Source organism: Pleurodeles waltl, chromosome 11 (genome assembly GCF_031143425.1).
Source record: "Pleurodeles waltl isolate 20211129_DDA chromosome 11, aPleWal1.hap1.20221129, whole genome shotgun sequence".
In the NCBI taxonomy this organism is placed as follows: Eukaryota; Metazoa; Chordata; class Amphibia; order Caudata; family Salamandridae; genus Pleurodeles; species Pleurodeles waltl.
This window is the reverse complement of record NC_090450.1, coordinates 117,269,794-117,291,378: the sequence shown is the minus strand read 5'-3', so window position 1 is coordinate 117,291,378 and position 21,585 is coordinate 117,269,794. Positions and strand designations below refer to the sequence as shown.

Sequence of the window (21,585 nt, the reverse complement as noted above, 5' to 3'; positions counted from 1 at the left end):
GTCTATGTCAGTGACCCCTCTGACACCTTCTGGTTAGGAGTGTCGACTCGACCAGGTCTTCCAGCGGGGTGGAGGGTGTCTCGGTGGATGGTCCTGCTCCTGTGCTCCTTGCCTCCTGTAGTCTTCTTGCCACCCTCTCCTTGGCACAGGAACGCAGGTCGTACCACCTCTTTTTGATTTCCTCCACTGAGCGTTGCGCAACCCCCACAGTGCAGATTTTTGTTTGTATGTCCACCCACAGTTTCCTCTTGTCACTCTCAGGGACCTGGAGTGAGCTCTTCCCGAACAGCCGGTCATGGCTCCTCACCACCTCTTCAGTGAGCACCTCCAGTTCCTGCTCTCTGAACCTGAGTTTTCTTTTCCTCTCTTCCTTCTCCTTTCCATGTGCTGAGTTGTCCATGGTAATGTGCAGTCCTGCCTTGTTTACAGACTTGCTCCCTGTGACTGGGCTGTGTCTCTCTCACTGCTCATTTGGGTGTGGCACCTGCAAACTGCCTGGGATGACTCACTTCCTTCTTGTAATGTCATCAGGCTCTGCCAGGTGTGCGTTCTCGCAATTTGCGATTTTCAATTACTGAATCGCAAAAATTTTTGCAATTCGGTGTTTGGGCCTCGCAAACCGTAAATAGCGATTTTTAAGAAATCGCTAATTCTGAATTGCAAATAGGTTACATAGCATATTGCGACTCAGAAATAGCAATTTCTTAAAAATCGCTATTTGCGATTCGCAGAGAGCTTTGTTCATACATCTGGCCCTAAGTCCGAACGTAGAAAGTTGACCGGGACCTCCCAACCAGCGTATCCGAGGAGGCTCCAAGGACGTCGGATCAAGATCCAGTTTTACCCCGGTCAAAGGATTTTCACCTAGAAAAAATGACTACGTCCGAAGGTAAAAATCTCCCCCGAGAGCTCCCGGGACACCTATCCGGAGAAGAGTTCCAGGAGGTCGGATTGGACTGGCAGGTTCGTCCCACTGAAGAAAATCTTCAGAGAAACGACTAAGTGCGAAGGTAAACTTTAGACCAAGGCCTCCCGCGGGCTGTAGCCGAGCCGGGCTCCATCGCGGTTGGCCTTAAACTTTGACTTTGCGCCGGTCGAGGTGCGACCAGATGACCACATTGGCGCTTTTTGCTTCTAGGAGCTAGAAAATAATAATTCTTTAAAAATCCATATCTCCGGTTCCCCTTATCTGAATGTATTCGTTTTTGTGTCATTTTAAAGATAAAAATATAATCTATTTTTATAAATTGGTTTTGGATTTTTAAACTGTTTCCTATGTTTTATTTGATTACTGTTTTGTGGTATAGGAATGCTTTACACTCTGTCTCCTAAGTTAAGCCTTGACGCTCGTTGCCAAGCTACCAAGGGTTGAGCTGGGTTCAATTTACTGAGACCTAACTGGACCTAAGTGGAGGTTAGCTTCCCTTACCAATAACCCAGCACACAACAAGAACAAAACGACAAAAATCCGACATACACAAGTCAAGTTATGAATTTTTAAAGATTAAACTCAAAAATAGCGGTGAGAAACACAAAATGCTTCAATGAGGTGTTAACACAGCGTCGTGACGGAGTCGTTCCCAACAAGCCGTCATCAGAGGCGCCGGACATGGAGTCTTGTAGACCCCCAAGTACAGTACCTTTGGTGAAGAGAGAAAACAAGCCAATGCGCGAAGTCGGAGATCGCGGCGCCTGTGCGAAACGTTGAATCTGCGCACTTCAAGCGGCGTCGGTCACGACGTGGTGTGGCGACTTCCACTGAGTCGCATACTTCAGCGGGCTGCAGCAATGTCGGGCCTGTGAAGGTCGTCGCGTTCCCTCGAAGATCAGGGAATCAGGTGCAGGCGGCGTCACCGGATTTAGCAGCGGCATCGGTCCGAAGTCGATTTCCTTGGATTTTCACCAGCTTTCCTTTCAAGGGTCCAGGGACTGGACAGGGCACCACTTGTCAGAGCAGGAGTCTCTCCAGAGACTCCAGGTGTTGGTGGAGAGAAGTGTTTGCTGTCCCTGAGACTTCAAACAACAGGAGGCAAGCTCTACATTAAGCCCTTGGAGATTTCTTCACAAGATGGAAGGCCCACAAAGTCCAGTCCTTGCCCTCTTACTCTGGCAGAAGCAGCAACTGCAGGATAGCTCCACAAAGGACAGTCACAGGCAGGGCAGCTCTTCTTCCTCAGCTCTTCAGCTCTTCTCCGAACGCCTAGAGGAAGTAAAAACATCACATCACACTGGCGAACTCACTAGGAACCAAACAAGAAACCCCAGGAAAGAGATAAGAAAGAACCTGAAATACAAATAATAATAAAGAAATTACCAAACAAACCCGGTGCCTATATAGTTATTCCAATATCCATCATGTGTAGACCTAGAACCCTTTACAGTGGTGTCAGAAGTGGGATATTGGAATAGGCACCGAGGACGGATAGAGACACAATGGAAGGCACTCCCACCATAGCTGATATGATGCAACAATTGGGTGAAGGACAGAGGCACCTTCAGATCGTGTGGGAAGAACAACAGAAAGAAGCCAAGGTTGAAAGAGAAGCCCTTCAAAGTGCCCTAAAAAGTCAGGCCACTATCATGGCCAACAATCAGTTGGTACATGAGAACGCTCTAAAGTCTTTGACAGACACCATCGCGACCACCCGGGTACATCCAAATGTACCGAGCTCAGTGTTACAACGGTACCAGGAAGGCGAAGACCCGGACGCCTTTTTTACAAACTTTGAGCGAGTCGCCACTTCAGCCACCTGGCCCCAAGATCGGTGGGGTCAGTATATTGCCCCTTTATTAACTGGGACCCTCCAAGCAGCTTATCAAGCCGTGAACCCAGGAGGTACCACACCATACCAAGATATTAAAAAGAGCATTCTGGAGAGGGTAGGGTTTGACACAGAACATTATAGAGTATGGTTTAGGAAAGCAAAGTGGAGACCTTCCGAGAATCCAAGAGCCTTGTACTTCAGGGTAAAAGACCTGGGTCTCAAATGGCTCTGACCCATAGGGACCAATCGGGAAGATATCATTGAAGCCATTTTGCTGGAACAATATCTAGAAGCTCTACCCATCACCACTCGTAACTGGATCAAACAACATCCTAGTCCCGACACGAATACCACCATTGAGTTGGTGTGCGCTTTTCACCGCTCCCTTGAGTTTAAAACACCCCTCCATCGTGCGATCCCTACAACATCTCGTCAGAACGTGGGGCCGATTCCACCCTTGGGAAGAAAACCGGTCGAAGACGCTGTAAAATCTAGAGTGATGGAGAAACCATTCTCACAACAACCCCAATGTTATAGTTGTGGGGAGTGGGAGCACATAGCCCGGGTATGTCCCCTTAAAACCAACAAACCAGAACCTATGGAGATAGGTATCACTAGAGGTCGGGTTTACTTCACCGGTGGAAGAGATACCCATTATAAAAAGGAACTATTACTCAATGGGCGACCAACCATGGCACTTATTGACTCAGGATGTAGCCAGTCAGTAATCAGAGCTGACTTGATAGCCAGGTATACCATTACTCCTGGAACTACTGTTTCTATTTGTTGTATCCACGGAGAAACCTGAGACTACCCCATGGCTTGGGTCACACTTTCTTGGGAGGGGGAAGAAACACAAATCAGAATGGCAGTAGTAGAACAGTTGGTAGAGGAAGCCATAATCGGAACAGATTATAAGGACTTTGCTATTCTTCTGGATAGTACGAGGAACCTGGAAGACACTAATTCCTGGTGGAAGGATGCCCCTTTTTCCAGCACACAAATACAGCCCCAGACTATCCGTTATAAACCTAGTAGAAATGAGAAGCGAGAAACCAAGAGTCTCTATGGACAGAAGGACAAGAACTATAGCAGAGTAATTACACGAGTCCACACCCTCAATAGTCTTCCCCCATTCCGTGCGTGTCAAAGGGAGGATCCTAGCCTCCTTAATGAATGGAGAAGCGCCCGACCTCGAACCCCTGAAGATAAGGGCCCTTCTTTTTCCATAATCAAAAATCTGCTTTATAGATTCACTAAAACTGACAATCAGGAAAAGAAACAACTACTTGTTCCCGAGCCTTATAGACTACAGGTATTACATCTGGCCCATAGTCAACCGGGAGGGGGTCACTATGGCAGAGAAAAAACTGAAGAATATCTGTTAAGAAGGTTTTATTGGCCTGGCGCATTCTCCCAGATCAGGAAATTTTGTCAACAGTGTCCTAAGTGTCAATTTATTGATCCAGGGCCAAAGAAGAGAGCCCCCTTACAACCCCTCCCCATTATCGAAGTACCCTTTTCCTGGATAGGGATGGACATCATAGGACCTCTTATACCCTCCTCAAAGGGTTATAGATATGTACTAGTATTAGTGGATTATGCCACTTGTTACCCCGAAGCCATCCCTCTCACCAGTATTAATACCAAAAGTGTAGCTAACGCTATGATAGGCTTCTTTTCCCGAATAGGCTTACCTAGAGAGATCCTAACAGACCAAGGAACACAGTTCATGTCAAATCTAATGGCTCAGATATGTCAACTTCTGGGAATTAAACAAATAAGGACTGCGGTTTATCATCCCCAAACCGATGGTTTGGTAGAGAGATACAACTGCACCCTGTAAACCCTTTAAAAAAAATCTGTTTCTGAGTCGGGAAAAGACTGGGATAGGAGGTTGCCACTAGTGCTGTATGCCATCCGAACCCATGAGCAAGCATCCACGGGACACAGTCCTTTTGAACTAGTGTTCGGACGGCAACCACGAACATTATTAGATATGGCAGTAGAATTGTCGGAAGAGGAGGAAGGAGGAGAGAAATCTCTCTTGGAATATACTAGCGACCTAAAAACCCAACTTCAATCAGTATGGGAAGACGTTAGAGAAAATTTTGAAAAAGCTCAGAATAAACAAAAACAGAATTATGATAGGAGTACACAAATGAGGACCTTAAACAAGGGGGAGAAGGTTTTAGTACTCTTACCCAGCTCTGATAACAAACTGTTGGCCAAATGGCAAGGGCCGTATGAGGTTATAGGAACAGTGACCCCAGTTACCTATACAATCCAACTGGCGGATAATCCAAAAAGAACCCAGATATTCCACATAAATCTGCTAAAAAAATGGGAAGAACCAGCAGGCTCTCAGGCAACTGGATATTTGGTCAACACAGTTAAAGAGTTAGAGATTGGATGGTGTCCTACTGATAGAAATTCCAACCCAGAAGAACCTCAGAGAAATACATACCTCAAACCAAAGCAGCAAAACCAGTTAACACAACTACTCGCCTGTCATAATCAGGTATTTTCTACGCAGCCGGGTAAAACTACCTTAGTACAGCACCAGATTTCAACCCAACCAGGTAAAATAGTACGATTACAACCCTATCATATTCCCGAGGCCCGAAAAGTCCTAGTAGAGGAAGAGATAGAGAAAATGTTAGACATGGGAATTATAGAACCCTCAAAAAGTCCATGGTGTTCCCCGGTGGTATTAGTTCCCAAACCGGATGGATCAATACGTTTCTGTATTGACTTCAGACAGGTCAATGCAGTGTCTCAATTTGACACATAGCCCCTTCCCAGGGTGGACAAACTTATAGAGAGACTAGGGAAAGCCAAGTATATGTCCACCCTTGTTTTGACAAAGGGATACTGGCAAATCCCATTAGCAGCAAAATATAAGGAAAAAAACAGCCTTCTCTACCTCCTCGGGGCTTTATCATTTTAACGACCTTCCTTTTGGTTTACATGGGGCTCCGGCCACATTCCAACGTCTTATAGATTCTATATTACGACCCCACACCAGACACGCAGCTGCCTATCTGGACGATATCGTTATATATAGTGAGACCTGGGATGACCACTTGCGCCACTTACATAACATCTTTGCTGTCTTACACCAAGCATGATTTACAGCTAATCTCTCTAAAAGTCACTTAGCCTTCAATGAGATCTCTTATTTAGGATATCATATCGGAGGGGGTATCATTAAACCACAGATGAATAAAGTAGAAGCCATTTCTCGCATAAAAGCTCCTACCACAAAAAAGGAAGTACGTTCTTTTCTGGGCCTAGTTGGTTACTATAGGAGATTTATACCCCATTCTTCAACTCTGGCGGCACCCTTAACAGATCTCCTAAAGAAAGGTCAGCCCACAAAAATAGCAAGCCTCAACCCTTCCCAGACCCGTAGTCATCAAACGCTACAAAGATGTCTCACTACTCAGCCTGTATTGAGTTGTCCAGATTTCAATCGGCCCTTTCACTTACAAACTGATGCCTCAGATGTAGGACTGGGGGCGGTTCTATTTCAAAAGGATAAGGAGAAAACAAGCCACCCCGTGGTGTTCATAAGTCGCAAACTTCTCGCCAGGGAACAGAGATATCCTATAATAGAAAGAGAATGTCTGGCCATCAAGTGGGCAATCTACAGTATTACCTCCTGGGGTGGCCCTTCTTACTATATACTGACGACGCTCCTCTTACGTGGCTGTCAAGACACAAAGATACCAACAACCGTATTCTGAGATGGTTTATGGAACTTCAACCTTTTTCCTTCCAGGTGTGCCACTTTCCTAGGGAGCTTATGGGACAAGCCAGCTACTTATCCCATTATCCGACCACTCTGGGACTCGAACAGCCCCATTCAAGGGAGGGGACATGTAACCGGGCGTCTATTGCCACTGTTATGCATCATCTTCCCGAGCCGACAAGCCCATACCCCCGGGATACTCGAGAGAAAACCGGCATATCGGAAATGACGTCAGAGGGGGAGTTCCCGGGAGAAGAGACTGAAATAGACGTAGGACGCCGTGCTGAGGAGTTGGAGAACCCGGAAGGAGACTTGCGATCGAAGACTGCGGAGAGGGAGACACCAGGAGAACCACGAGAGCCGAGAGACGGAGAAACCAGAGAGAGGAAAGCCACCAACGAGGTCCGGAGGAGACTGGAGACTGGCGAACAGCTGTGCGAGGCACCGAAGAGCTCCAGGGAGACGCCGGGGAAACACGGAGGAAGCCGCCATGTCCCAGGAGGGGCGTGGCATTCTCAGGTACGATCGTACCTCAAGTTTAAATACCTACCTGAATGGTTACAGGGTGGGAGAAGTCTAGTGGGGGCTGAAGGGAGGACTGGGGAGAGGTGCTTTAAGGAAGGCGAGGTGCTTTGAGGAAAGAGAAAACGATTAACCCATGGACAAGCTGGTTTAAAGAACCATCCAGCTATAAAACTTAACTAAGAGAGAAAGAGAGAGAGAATATTCACGGGGAGGTGAACCCACTATAGATATAAATTCCCATGCACAACCCTGCACCCCTACCCTCCCACTACCCTACTAACCACCTAAAAACCCCTGAAGCCAACATCTACACTTACCTGTTGTCCCGTTCTTTCTATTTTGGGGAAACCGGTCCATCTCCACGGGGACGAAGACCAGAGCCTATACCACCATCGGACGGACAAGGTTCAGATATCCACCCGAACGCCTAGAGGAAGTAAAAACATCACATCACACTGGTGAACTCACAAGGAACCAAACAAGAAACCACAGGAAAGAGATAAGAAAGAACCTGAAATACAAATAATAATAAAGAAATTACCAAACAAACCCGGTGCCTATATAGTTATTCCAATATCCATCACGTGTAGACCTAGAACCCTTTACAAAATATTTATTTAAAATCTTACACATTGATGTGTTGAATGTGTTGACATGAATGTTGATGTATGTAAGTATGAGATGTTGTAGGCAAATATCACACAATGCAAAGTTTAAATCACACAATTGACACAGTTTTAAAATAAAAGTTTTTCAAAGGTTTTGCAATGGGTAGGGCCATACCAATTTACATGAATGCATTGTAAAGTATAGTATGCATGCAAATAAAAGATTACATGTTTATGTGATGATTAGGTCTAAAAGTAAGTTTGTTTTTGTGATGATGAGTCAATGAGAGAGTTCATATGTATGGCAAATCTTGCCCTTGATCACATATTTGGGGGCTGTCCATGTCTACATCTATGCGATAGTGGTGGGAGCAACACAGTTTGTGGTTGAGATTGTGGATTTGGAGGTGGCAAAATTTGTGGGTGGTGCAAGTAAGTTATTGTTAGGATTTGGAGGAGTGGTTGTACTTACATGATGTTGTGTCCTAAAAGACTAAGACATATGCATTTGTCCTGCAGGTTGACACAGGCACCTGTAAAAAGGATATCAGCGATCACAGAGTATAAAATAAATAAAGAATACTCTGAAGGAATGTTGATTAGCTATTTAAGATCGGATCTTCCTTTAGATCTGAAGAGAATGGTAGAAACCAGGACAGTTTCATTCCTTGGGGTAATGTTAAAAGGGTGCAAACTAAATGTACAATTCAAATTGTGAAACCTTATTATTAAAAACTGAAAAGGATATGCAAACCTTGTGACAAATACCATTATCTCTAATTGGAGGAATAATACTAGTAAAAATGTTTGCTCTTCCAAGTTGCCTTTTTCTCTTTGACAGTCTGCCAGGAAGCTAAGATAAATAATTTTTCAATAAATTAAGGAGATTTATAACCACATTGGTCTGGACCCTACAATAGCCCAACTGAAATTATGCTCTTCCTTTCAAGAGGATGATGGACCCACTCAAATTTGAACTACAGTACCTCACTGCTCGAAATGTATGCAAAATTATAATAACTAGTACCTAAGAACAATTGTTTTTCTTAAATTAACTATCCAAATGATATAACATCCAATCTGGATGTATGCCTCAACATTTGACTCCTCAAAATAATTCAAAGGATTTAATTTTAGACACTAAACCGAACATGTGAGTAATATCCACAATGGGTTAGACGGATAAGAAACATGAAAAAGAGGCTATTTACCACTAGGGGATTAATGTACTTGGACCCATAGTGAATGGTAGAGGATGCATACTTGAAAACTAGATCAAATACTCAGTATTGACCGGGTCATTCCTTTAGTTGACATTGAACAGAAATATAGGGCCAGATTTAAGAAACCCTTAGAGCCACCTTGTGGCATATTGGCATCATTTTTTTATGCTATTGTAGCGTTATGTTGACAAAAACGCTGCGCTACATTTACAAAGTGGCGCAATGCATGCATTGTGCCACTTTGCAAGCCCTTTGCGCCACATTATGCCTGTCCCAAGCATATTGTATTCAAGGGGAGCATTCCGGCATTAGAAGGCATGACATGATGCGCCACATTTCATACATTTGCCCCATAGTGTTGAATACATAGAGGGAGTTTTGCAGATACATAGCTATATTGCCATTAATAATAAAGAATGAATTTAACTGATTGATGCACTGTTTCACAGCTCTCCTGACAGGGTATTTTTGTCAAAATTCCTAAAGCCTGGTGTTCTGCAAACATAAGAGAACTGAGGAAAAGCAGAACTAGCCCCAACTAAAAACCAGCAGAAAACAAACTGTGAAGTGTATCCTCAGTCAAGAGGTTCATACCTACACAGGATACACTATGTTTTAACATAGGTTACACTGTACCCCTCAAAGGCTGCATAACATTAACTCAGAGCACAGTAATATCTATCCCAAGTATTTAAACATTACCACTACTTTGAAACATTAGGTACAGGTGTGCCCCAGAGTGCCTTTTTTGGGGGCTTTCAACTGTAGAAAAAAATGATAAATGTATTAGGGCATGTATTTAAAGCTGACCCTGCTGTTATTTTCGTAGGGAGACTGTGAAATTACTGAAACAAATCACTTACCCAAAACCTCGTTCTTTCACTTTTCCAGCAAAAACATCAATTATAGCTAAAAATTGAGAGACCCATATCTCCCTATCAAGTGAAGAAATGGGCCACAAAAATGAAATACATTTTACTCCCGGATGAAAAATACTATTAGCACATGCCAAACTCCTTGAAATAATAAACGAAATGGGAAAGTATTAAAGACAGGTTTTCAACTTCAAATTATAAGCAATGTGTATACTATAGTTAAGACATGAGATATTTAAAGCAGGAATAGACTTACTTAGGAAATTTAAAATATTTTATTTAATAAATGAATTAATATAATGTATACACAATTTGTATTGCTCTCTTGCGATTGCAGTGTAATAAATTCTTCCTGCGCTTACCTAATAAAAAAGGAATTACATACAGAACTGCTTTTCTAAGCCAACCTCTAAGGTTCTTAGACAATGCTGGAGCTATTTGTAATTTCTATTGGTGACATGCCTATACCTAGGTGAGGCGCTAGAAGACAGTATTTCTCTGCTAGTATTATGGTACAGAAATCTGTTAGTGGAGACCAAAAGATCAAACTAGTCTGCTCAAAATCCCATTAGATCCATATCTAAGTTGTATCAATTAAACCAGATTTGCTCAAATGCTCATCCGCTATTTCACACTGAATATAGTAATTAGCCTTTCTATGTTCACGAAGAGTACAATCTCGAATGGGTGTTGCAATTTCCAATGTACTACCTAGATCACCTGTTTGCATTGTCTGCTCTTCAACAAGACTCTCTATATGTGAGGAACTATCTCTTTGTAGCAGCTTAATTTGGAAGTGCAGCTTCTCTTTAGTTACTTTTCTGTCCACCCTCCATTGTTGATATGATTGTCACTTTAGAGATGCCTTGGACATCAAATAATGTTTATGTGGTTCAGGTCTCTTATTTTCATGATCCTACGGGAAATGGGAATGTTTACAGAAACTCGAATGTCCTTCCTATAACGCAAGTTATAGCCTCCTCATCCCATTAAACACATTGGAATTGCTTTTAACCAAATCCCTCTGGTACTTTGAGGTATCCTTTTGAGACCTCTTTGGATCTTATTCATTTTCTTTAATGTTTACTTCTTCCTTAACTGGATGGTAATGGTTTAATTAATGCTTTTGTGGGTTCATTCTTAGAGTGTTCTTTTTTTCAGCTACATTTCTCTCTGATCTAGTAGAATAATGTCCTCCCTGAAATAATTTTCAACCTCGAGTATACAGAGTCACATTTGTTCTTCACCATGATCGTCATTTTTTAGGAATGAGCACTATTCACAATGGCCTGTGTTTGATTTTGGGTGTTGAATGAGGGTATACTGCTTTAGGCTGATAAGATTTTCTGTCAATCCCAATGAAATCTTGTTTTTCTTGACTCAACAATGCCCCCTTATTGCATTAATAGTTGACAAATAAATGGCAGGGATGCCCATGCACAGGTTTCTGGGATGTGCTTGTATCCTCTGTGCCTCACAGTTGTGATACATATTGCATTTGTTCCCTGTATATCAATGTCACTTGAGTCAACATATCCTTAGTTTTACCTATCGGTAGTCGAAATGAGCCATATAATTCTGGTGGACCAAATGGAACAAACTATTAAAAATACATGCCGCATTTGCTCCATTTCACTGTGTAGAACACTTTTGTGGTATTTAGAGGGTCAGCTTTAGTCAGTTTGCTTGTTTCTTTAAACACGCATAGATGTGTTTCTATCTAAAATAATGTTTTTAAACCTAAGATGTAATGTATGTATCTAATAATGTGCAGTGCGTAATTATCAATAGAATGAGTGCCGCTGCCCAAAGCTCTGCTTTGCAATCTGTAATGGGGCTTTTCAACATTAGAGCACCTAATTCCAAGGCTGTGTAATCTTGAATTGATTTTATCTACTATCCAGCACTCCCTGTCCCTTTATCTCACTATTGCTGGTTCCTGCTTACCCCCTTTGGACATTTGTTTTCCATTGTTCTGTTAATACCTTTCCCCCTTGTGTGTTTTCCCTCACTTGCTAACAGTGAATATCTGATGAGGAAAACTAAGTGCTGGCAATCCCCACTTTCTCAAATTAAGTACTGATAATGTGCAAAGATTTGTGCATGTGTGTTAGACCTGGAAACCATGCCGTTTTTTCCCTAAACCTTTTTCTGACCTCCTGCTTTTCTCACTATTGTTTCTGGCTTTTAGAATTCTGTTCATTTTACCACTGCTCACCAGTGCTAAAGTGCAGGTGCTCTTTACTCTAAACAAGGTAACAATGGGTTCTCCACAATTGGCATTTTTGATTTACTTAAAAGTCCCTAGTAAAGTACACAGTATGTGTCTAGGGCCTGTAAATGAAGTACTACTAGTGGGCTGCAGCATTGATTGTGGCACCCACTACAGTAGACTTAAAACATGTCTCAGGCCTGCCACTGCAGAACCTGTGGGTGCAGTTTTAAACTGACATTTTGACCCGGCCAGTGCACACACTTGCCAGGCCTAAACTTTTCTTTTTATTACATGCAAGTCACCACTAAGATAGGCCCTGATTAGACCGAAGGGCATGGTGCAGTACATTTAAAACTTTGGATATATATCTTTTAGTTTAACATGTCCAGATAGAGAAAAACTCTTAAACTCTTTTTCCACTACTGCAAGACCTATCACTCCAATAGCTTAATATCCTTTTACTGAAAATTCCCATTAGGAAGCGATAGAAATTTGGAGTTTGGTGTCTCACAACTTATGATGAAGACAAATTTTAATTCATAAGTCTGAAAATACACTATTGGAAAGTTAGCATTTTTTCTCGGTCCATCAAAGACTTTAACTGCACACTACTCCCATCAAATCAAATCATAAACATTTAAAAAGCGCGCTACTCACCCGTGCGGGCCTCAAGGCGCTCAGGGGAAGGAGTTACTGCTGCTCGAAGAGCCAGGTCTTGAGTCGTCTCCGGAATGCTGAGTGGTCCTGGGTGGTCCTGATGATGGTGGGGAGGGAGTTCCATGTCTTGGCCGCCAGGTAAGAGAAGGACCTCCCACCCGCCGTGGTGCGGCGGATGCGAGGGACGGCAGCGAAAGCGAGGTTGGCGGAGCGAAGATGACAGTTGGGTGTGTAGAAACTGAGGGACTCTGTCACCCGTGAATCAGGTAGCAATGCATTTAAATGAGGAACCATGTGCCTGACTGCTCCGTATGTGCAACATGCTTCATTAGAACAGCACATGTCGAGTGCTCCTTTCTTTTCTAAAGCAGCACGTGTCAAGCATTTCTTCCTTTACCAAGTCAGGGTGTGCCAAGCGCTTCGTCATTTACCAAGTCAGCGCATGTTGGTTGATTCTTTGTTAACCAAGTCAGCACGTGCAAAGCACTGCTTCATTTGACAATGTACCACTTCTGCATCGACCAACCCAGAGTGTGTTTAGCATTACCCTGCATTCTGCAATGCTGCGCTGTGCCCAGCCACTATGAATGAGGGCATCTTCACACAGCCATCCAGACACTGACAAGGTACTGTGAGTAAGGGGAGAGGGATGACTGCTCAGCATCTGTGCGTGCATACCCAGCAAGACTCTGCACTGCAGCTTTGGGCTATGTGTTGTGTTTCTACCCCGCATTGACTTTGCAATCTCCTTGCAAATCTCGATGGGCTGGGGAAGCCGAGATCCCCTGCAAACCATTCCAGTCGCAAGACTGCATCAGAACTATAATTGCAAGTGTTTTCCTAGTACTCCTCTAAAGAGAACTTACCGTAACTCCCTGAAAAGGAGCACCCACATATTTTTAAGCACTGTGATTTTCAGTACTACTCTTGTACCATGATAACCTATACACATGTAATTGTATTTTCGTTGTTTGGGTCTTAAGTTTAATCAGATAAATAGTCCCTATTGTTCAAAACTGGTGAGGAGCCTTTTTGTCGTGCTTTCACTGTGTTACTGTAATTCAAGTGTTGCATGAATACTTTACACATTGCCTCTTAGGTTAAGACTAACTGGTCTATACAAAGCTACCAGAGGGTGAGCACGGGTTAATGTAGGAAGTGTAACTGATTTACTCTGAAAAGGAATGTGGTCCCTACTTGGACAGGATGCATGCCTCTGAAAACTACAGACTCAGGGCCTGATTTAGATCTGGGACGATATGGTACTCCATCACAAGCGTGACGGATATCCAGTCCACCATATTCTGATCCTCATAGGAAATAATGGGATCTTAATAAGGCAAAAGGGATATCCATCACTTTTGTGACGGATTACCCTGTCCTCCCAGATCTAAATCAGGCCCTCAATTTCTAACAATGTGTCTGTTTTCAAATGATCTCAAATCACAAATGGCAAATCACTCATATTGTTTGTGATAGCCTGGGTGGTTAAATTAAGCAAATTAAACTGTTTTCGCAGTAAAACATTAGGATATTAAATCATATACATTGAAATCACTTCCATTTATCACATAGAATATCTGGTAAAACTATTAACTTTAAAGGTTTAAATCTACATTTAGTAGGTTTATCTAATAGTTTAAATGTTGTTTACTTAGTTTTCACCTAACTACCTGTAAATCTGTTTTCAATTAATGCTGCATTACCAATTATTTAACTGGACCTTATTTAAAATTATTTGATTTCATAATTATTTTTATCTGCACCTTGGTTTATTGTGTGTTCAATATCTGCCAGCCTCTTGTCATAGTTTTGTTGAGCAGAACTACATTCAAGCTTTTCTCATATATCTTTTGAGCTTCTGTCTGAGGTTGGTTACCTTGTTTTTTCACCAGAGATGAATTACTCTATAATCAGACTCATGTGTTGTCCAGTTGGGATGCAAAGGGTTTCTTTGAAGCATTGAGCACTGCTGTTGGTGCATAACATGTAAAGTTAAGAGTCTGCAGAAAGAGGCCTGGAGATAGAGAGGACGACAGAAAAAGTGTAAAAAATATGGCAAATGCAGAGATTCAGCATGGATTATATAGTATCACTAAGGAGTCTGTGTGACCTCAAACACCACCTCGGATCTGAACTTTTAAGTGGGTAGTCAATAACATATGGCAGTGTCTGTGCTGAAGGAAACTCCATCTAGATTCAGCAGCATCTGCTGCATAACTTCTTAGACTTCATTGACATGAGCACCCCGAGTCAGAGCAAATTTACCAACATGCTGGTTTATCAAAAAACAACATTCACCATCCCTTTATGTCCCACAATCAGTAACATATTATACCAGGCCAGTCCCCAGTAAACTTATCTAAAGCACTACCAGCCCAAACACCAACCCAGCACTGCAAGTCGTCAACCATTTTCACCCCCATTGATTCTTTTCTATAGCAATTACTGCCCTTAACAATACAAAGATCCTGTAACCTTGAGTTAACCTTTGTTAAGTAATCCCTACATTCCCATGTTATTCCTCAGCCCCTCCTGTGCTCCCCCAGGTCTACCCGGTCACCAGTAACCAACGTAGAATCCCTTACATCACCACTTGGAACATTTTCTGCTACACCACATTTGAGACTCCCTGGTATTCAGCCCACCAGTGTACCTCAGCCAAACATAGCCCAGGTAAGTCTCATCCTTAATGGTACTGGGCACTGCCCATTTAATACACTCAGATTTTTCACCTTTGACTACCCATTTTTTTATCTTTTACTCTGAATGAATCTCCCTACCTGAGTCTCTCTCACTGTAAGTTCTCAGTAATTGAACCAGGCATGTTAAACACCAGTGTCTGTCTTTTAAGATAATACTGCTGCTGTGCAGCTGGGATAAGAGACTTTGGGCTGCTTATAGGTGAACATGTGGGGACATGCATGACCACATATGTTTGGTCTACTTTTGTGAGGCTACCGCCAAGTGCATCCTGGTATGTGTGCACAGGAAGCCTGTCACAGAAGGCACTCTCCAGAATTGGTACTGACTTGGTATAGGCCTTATAATATGAAGGAGCATTCATAGTGTCGGTCTGTAGCACTTACAGGAAAGTCTGTGGTGCTTTAACGTATTAAAGTACTGTTTTGCTTCACTACTGGCCTATTGAGTCCAACAAAGTATCAAACTGAGGTAAAACGCATACCCATGTAACAATTTCCAGTCCTCAACATTCCACATGCACATCTTATGGAAATTCTGGATTTGTCATATTTATTTGGCTCAGGCCATTGCTCCCATCTACTATGTTAGTTACTCTACACCCCAGTAAAGTCCTCAAAGCCTATAAGGACAAAAGGCTAGTTAACCGTGCTTGACTCAGTTCCTGGGACCGGGATTGGGATTAAATCAGCATCTGTTAATTAGCTTGTCACACTGCACCTGGGCTAGGACTCTTGCACAGGGGTGGGACATGTGAGAAGGCTCTGGTCCTGGCTGCAAAGATGGCAAACAAATGCCAAGCTTATAGAAGAAGCCACCTTACAACTTACAATACACTCTACAAGGATAGATAAGGACCATAACTCGAGCTGATCCCTAGGACCAGGATGGCTTGCTAGGTTCAGTGGTGCTCATCCCCTATGCCCCCTGTGGACCATTTGTGGGGAAAAAACTTGCGGTGGACTCTGTATACATCCCTTAGGAATTCTGTTGACTAGCCCTTGACTTCATTGTTGACCCACTAGTGCTCTGTAGTGTGAAAATTAGGTTGTTCTGGGTTTTGGTTTTGTAGGAGTTGTGGAAGATGCCCCAGCAAGCAGAAAAGGCAGATCTGGTGAGGGGAGCAGTAGAAATCTGGCCTTTAGAGGCAGGAGGCCTTGATAAAATGCTCTTTGTGGCTTGGGCTGGTAGGCAGGAGAAAAATGTGTCAACGGTGAAGAAAATTGGCCCAATGAGGCCTATGGTATATATGTTTAAATATTTTCCTTTAAGTAAGAAGGAAAACAGGTGACCAAGCATCCGGTGCCCTGCCCGATCCACTCTGAATTCTCCCAGTGAAGGTCTTGCCCTCAGGGGTTAGAACATCTTTATTCTATTAGTACTTCTGGGATGGGACATGCAAGGAAACCGCTCTCCATTTTGATTTCTGATCCTGTGTACTCCCATCTCTCTAGGCCTAGTGAAGTACTAGTGCGTTCTAGGACCCCATTCCGGGGACCCAGAACACATAAAATCAAAAGTTGGCCACAAACATCACTGTACTACAAAGACGGTGCTCCCAGTGTGGCCAGAGCCCCAGGAGACATGTGCTGCACCTCCTCTGTCAATTGGTTGCAGGAAATGCAATGACTCCTTGTGGTTGGTCAAGTGGCTGCATTATGTGGTCTGTAGAAAGCCAGGAATGTCTCTGATAACATTTGTCTTAATTTGAAATGCTTTATTAACAGTATTTATGATGAATATTATAATGTTTACCTTTATAACAAAGACTTTTGATCAGTGATAGTGTTTTCATTAAATCAAAAGGTGTTAAATTGACAAAGTATACCATGGTGGCACACTTACAAAGCCAGTAGATCAGCCTTATGCATACTTACACCCCATATATTGTGATGTTGCATCTTGTATAGGCGGTCGTTGTTATCATTATACTGTAAGGTTCAGGAGCATTTAGTGGTATATTCTGATATCAGGGTGCCACAAAAGGTACTTCTATCTACCTGAATGTGTGTATTTGTAATTTAATGTGAAGTATGTATTATTGTGTGCCTACAAACGGTAATTTTCTTTTATAGAACAAAAAACACTGACAAGACAACCATTTATTTAGTTGTTGCTGCATGTCAGTTAATAAGGGTTACTAATCTATACAACCTCCCCTGAGTAGGCCTTGGGCTGATCTGCTTCACTATGATGTTACAATTCTACAATGGGAAGCTTGATACCAAGCACTTTGATGATAGGCCTATTACTTGTGATGGACTCACATGCTACAAACATAATAACCTTATTTTTCACAGTTACCACTCTAGAACCAATACCCAGCACTATACCTTGGCTTTGTAATCCTACAGTTACCGTTTCTCATCACCCTCTACATTACAATCTTATCCTTCATCTACAGTACCACGTTAATTACTTGCTCCATCTGTGCTTACTAGCCTAACACAGACCCTTGTATTACTGATCATTTGCAGCACTCTTAGCAATGGCCAACTCCAGTGCCACACACATTACAACATTTTGCGAACAAAACATCCAATTCTTTTTTACTGTAAGCCCCCATTGTTTCAAAATACCAGTTGATTCAGTGGTCCTCTGGCAACCCACCTCATGGTGCTCTCCTAAATGCTCCCTTGACCACCCACAGTGCCTCCTACTGCCAGACACAAATTCTCTCACAACTGGTCAATTCTACAATCATTCACAATGCCACTCAAAATAAACCACAGTCACTTGCCTTGCAACACCATGATCCATATCATAACACATGTGGCTTCTAACTCCTGTTACAAACTACTGCATTCTACCTTATGTTGAAAGAATGAACACAGATTGATATGCCATTAAACACAATCACAGTGGCTCGCACAAGTGACATTGCCATGCGTCAAGCTTAGGTTCTGCATCATAAGGGCAAAGGTTCATTTTTACTTAAGATGCAATTGGAATGAAAATTGCACTTCGTGACTGAGTGGCCATATCATAAATTGATTGGGTGCCTATGGAGGTCTAAAAAGGGTTCAATGAACCAATTGAAGAAAATGTATTTTCAGCACATACATTGTATCAGAAAATTCAACTGTTGTATCACAAGCTGCAGAAAGTACGATAAGGCACTGACACACAGATCAGTAGATATCTCTCCATATGTCCAAGCACTCACTTCTTCAGATGATAAGCTAATTTATAGATTTTCTGAATTAATTTAAATGCCTTTGACAGTGCAATTTCTGAAAAACTGTCATATTAAATATTTCTGAGCTCCCAGAAGAAGAACTTACTAAAAAAGCCGTAGTTGCTTTCAAATGAAGGGTGCATCTCCAAGCCCATGAACATGTGAGAAGAAAAACAGGTACGGAGCTCTACGAAAGGACTTTTTGAGGAACTATCTACAGGTAAAGTGAACAATCCTGTTTCCTCTGCTTTCAGAAAACAAAGCTCCAGCTTACATTTAGAGGTGTAGAATTACACCATGGAGGAGCTGCTTGCCCCAGACTGAGACCCAGCTCATATGTGAGTCGTGAGCCTCCGGCCCCCCAAACAGTACCATGGATAGAACACTGAGCTGAAGCAACGCTAGGTGATTTACACTCTCAATAAAAACAGGGGGTGACGGTCTTGAAGGGTGGCAACTTGATTAGAGTTAGTCAAAAAGGTATATTTGTAGATTACTTTGGACCCAGAGTCAGACATAGCAGGGATATCCCTGCCATAAAATATAAAAGTGGTCAAATAGTGTGTGACTGTGTGCCACTTTCACACTAGAGGACACCAGAGTAGTACAAATACAGAAATATTTTTTGTTTTCCTATTTTCACTAAAAGATAAATATTCACATTGGTCAGGTTTAATTGGCTCTAACTGGTTTTAACTGAAAGGATCACCCAACAGAATATCAGAAACATAAATATTGTATGGACACAATATTGTGCCACAAATATTGAGGATCAAAATATTGAGAATATAAGTGCAAACAGGTAAATATATATTTACTATTCTTAACTCTACATCTGCTTACCTATATATGTGTATAGATATATATATATATATATATATATATATATATACATATACGCTACTTAGTGGCGGTTGCCACTAGGTAGTTATAGTTAGGACCTAGTTTCTATACAAAAAGGGTTTTTCACTTGCCTATACCTTTGGCGCCTCTTGATGAATCTTCACAAAACTTTCTAAACAAAACTTGCAAGTTACATCAGCATCTGTCTGGATAGTTTCGGGGTGATCCATCTAGGGGGGGCTGAGACAAAGGTCCCAAAACATGTTTTCCCCATTCATTTTTTTGTAGGGATTTTGAACAGCAATAGCGTTGAAACTACTGAACGGAGTTACACCAAATTTGGCAGAAATTAGATTATGGATCAGAAAGAGACTGTTTGTTTGTTTTGGTGGAATTCCGTTCAGTAGTTTTAGAGAAATTAAAGAAAATCCAACTTTGCATTTAGAGGGATGTGAAGGATTTGTGACCCCTCCCGATCTTGTGCAGAGAACTGAGTGGCTGACAGCCCTTCAACAACGAAGCCATTGAAGTATTGTGAGCCATTTTGGGTCTTGACTGAATCTGAGACCCAGAAAAACATAATAAAAAATACAAAGGGGACCAGGGTACAAACACCCTGACCCCTTAGCTCTGTGCTGGGGTCCCAAAGGGACCCACCTAGGGCTCAACAGCATTTCTTTCGTTTGTTAAAAAAAGTTTGTCTGCCTCCCACACAGGCCAGGGACCACCACCTCCTGAGGCTTTAATTTAACAAATGCGCGGGGTGCGTGGTGTCCCCCGTGAGCACAAGGGACCACCTCCTCCCTGGGGCAATTTCTAAATTTAGTGCAGGGCCCTTGTGGCCCTCCCCCGCAGCCCTGGGGATCACCACCTCCCTAGGGCAAACAATAAATATATAGAAATGGGGTCTGTTTTGGATCATCTTAGCAAGGGCGACCACCACCTCCCTGGTGCAATGTGAACTTTGGAGTGGGGACTCACTGCCCCCCTCAAGGACCAAGTGATGACCCTGGGGACTGTCACCCCCCAGGGCCAGCTCATGCTACATCCCGGGGTGCCCACCCCCAGGACATAGCTGTTTGCTGTGGTTTGGCTGCAGCTCTGAAGCTGCAGCCAAGTCACAGCAGCCCCTTGAGGGCTCCCTTGTGGTCCCAGATAGCCCATTAAGGACTGAAAAAACAAAAAAAAGAAAAGCAGTAGCTCAGTGTGAAGGTCCCAGACTTGTTTCCCTCTTTTTAAAGGAATAAAGAACAAATTATTATTTTTTAAATGACAAATACATTTTTTATTTTAAATTGTACACAAATTTCACATTCTAAGCATATCAGAAATTAAAGCCCTAAAAACGTTCTCTCTCCCTCTAACTTTCTTTCACTTTCTCTATCTCTCTTTCAATTAATTTCTCCCATTCACAGACCGACTCAGACACTCACACACCCACTGACACCCCCACTCAGACCCTCAGGCACTCACTCATAGCCCGAGTCAGACCCTCACACACCAACTCACAGACCCACTCAGACAGTTACATAGACACTCACACACCCACTCAAACTGTCACACACCTGCTCAGAGTCCGCACTCTCACACCCAGACACTCTGACAGACACACTCACCCCCAGATACAGCCTCTCACATCTATTCTCACACCCAGAGAGGCCCTGGCCAACTTCTTCTGTGCACAGCAAAAGGGCTGTGTACAGCATGGGGTTGGGTAGTTATGGGGGTTGGCCGCAGGGACAGACTCAGGTGCAAGGTTGGGTGCTTATAGGGGGGTGATGCGGGCAACCGCTGCCATGCAGGGCACGTGTATGGCGGGATCGTGAGTTATAATTACCATAGGGCAAAAGTTATAGTTACTTGAAAGAACTATAAGAATAACTGTTGAATTTCTATGGTTTTGTACGAGTAAATTCAGAATCTAACTATAACGTCTCTGTAACCTTTGGTTTTTCAGTGAAAAAAAAAAAAAATATATATATATATATATATATATATATATATATATAGCATCAAGGTACATGTATGTAGAGTTATAGTAAACTTTTCTTACCTATATAAACTTACCTTAGCGATATTTTTGTCTTAACATTATATTTTATCCTATGATTTGTTTTCTGAAATTCTCTTTAAATACCAACTGAACACAACAAAGTTTATTTATAAAGGACTTGAATATTGAATAATCCTATTGGTGCTAAGGCAAGAGATACAAAACTGTTAGGGCAAAGAAATCAGA

General features: G+C 42.5%; 1 long non-coding RNA gene across 1 annotated transcript in view; it reads right to left on the bottom strand.

Annotated features, from left to right (window-relative positions):
• Positions 1–1,442: 1,442 nt before the first annotated feature.
• LOC138266578 (uncharacterized) overlaps positions 1,443–21,585 on the bottom strand; it is a 134,783-nt gene continuing 114,640 nt past the window's right edge. The window contains exons 2-3 of the long non-coding RNA XR_011199553.1: positions 7,362–7,471; positions 1,443–2,200 (exon numbers count right to left, since the gene is read on the bottom strand). This is a non-coding gene — a long non-coding RNA (uncharacterized lncRNA). The remainder of the gene's footprint in view (positions 2,201–7,361; positions 7,472–21,585) is intronic.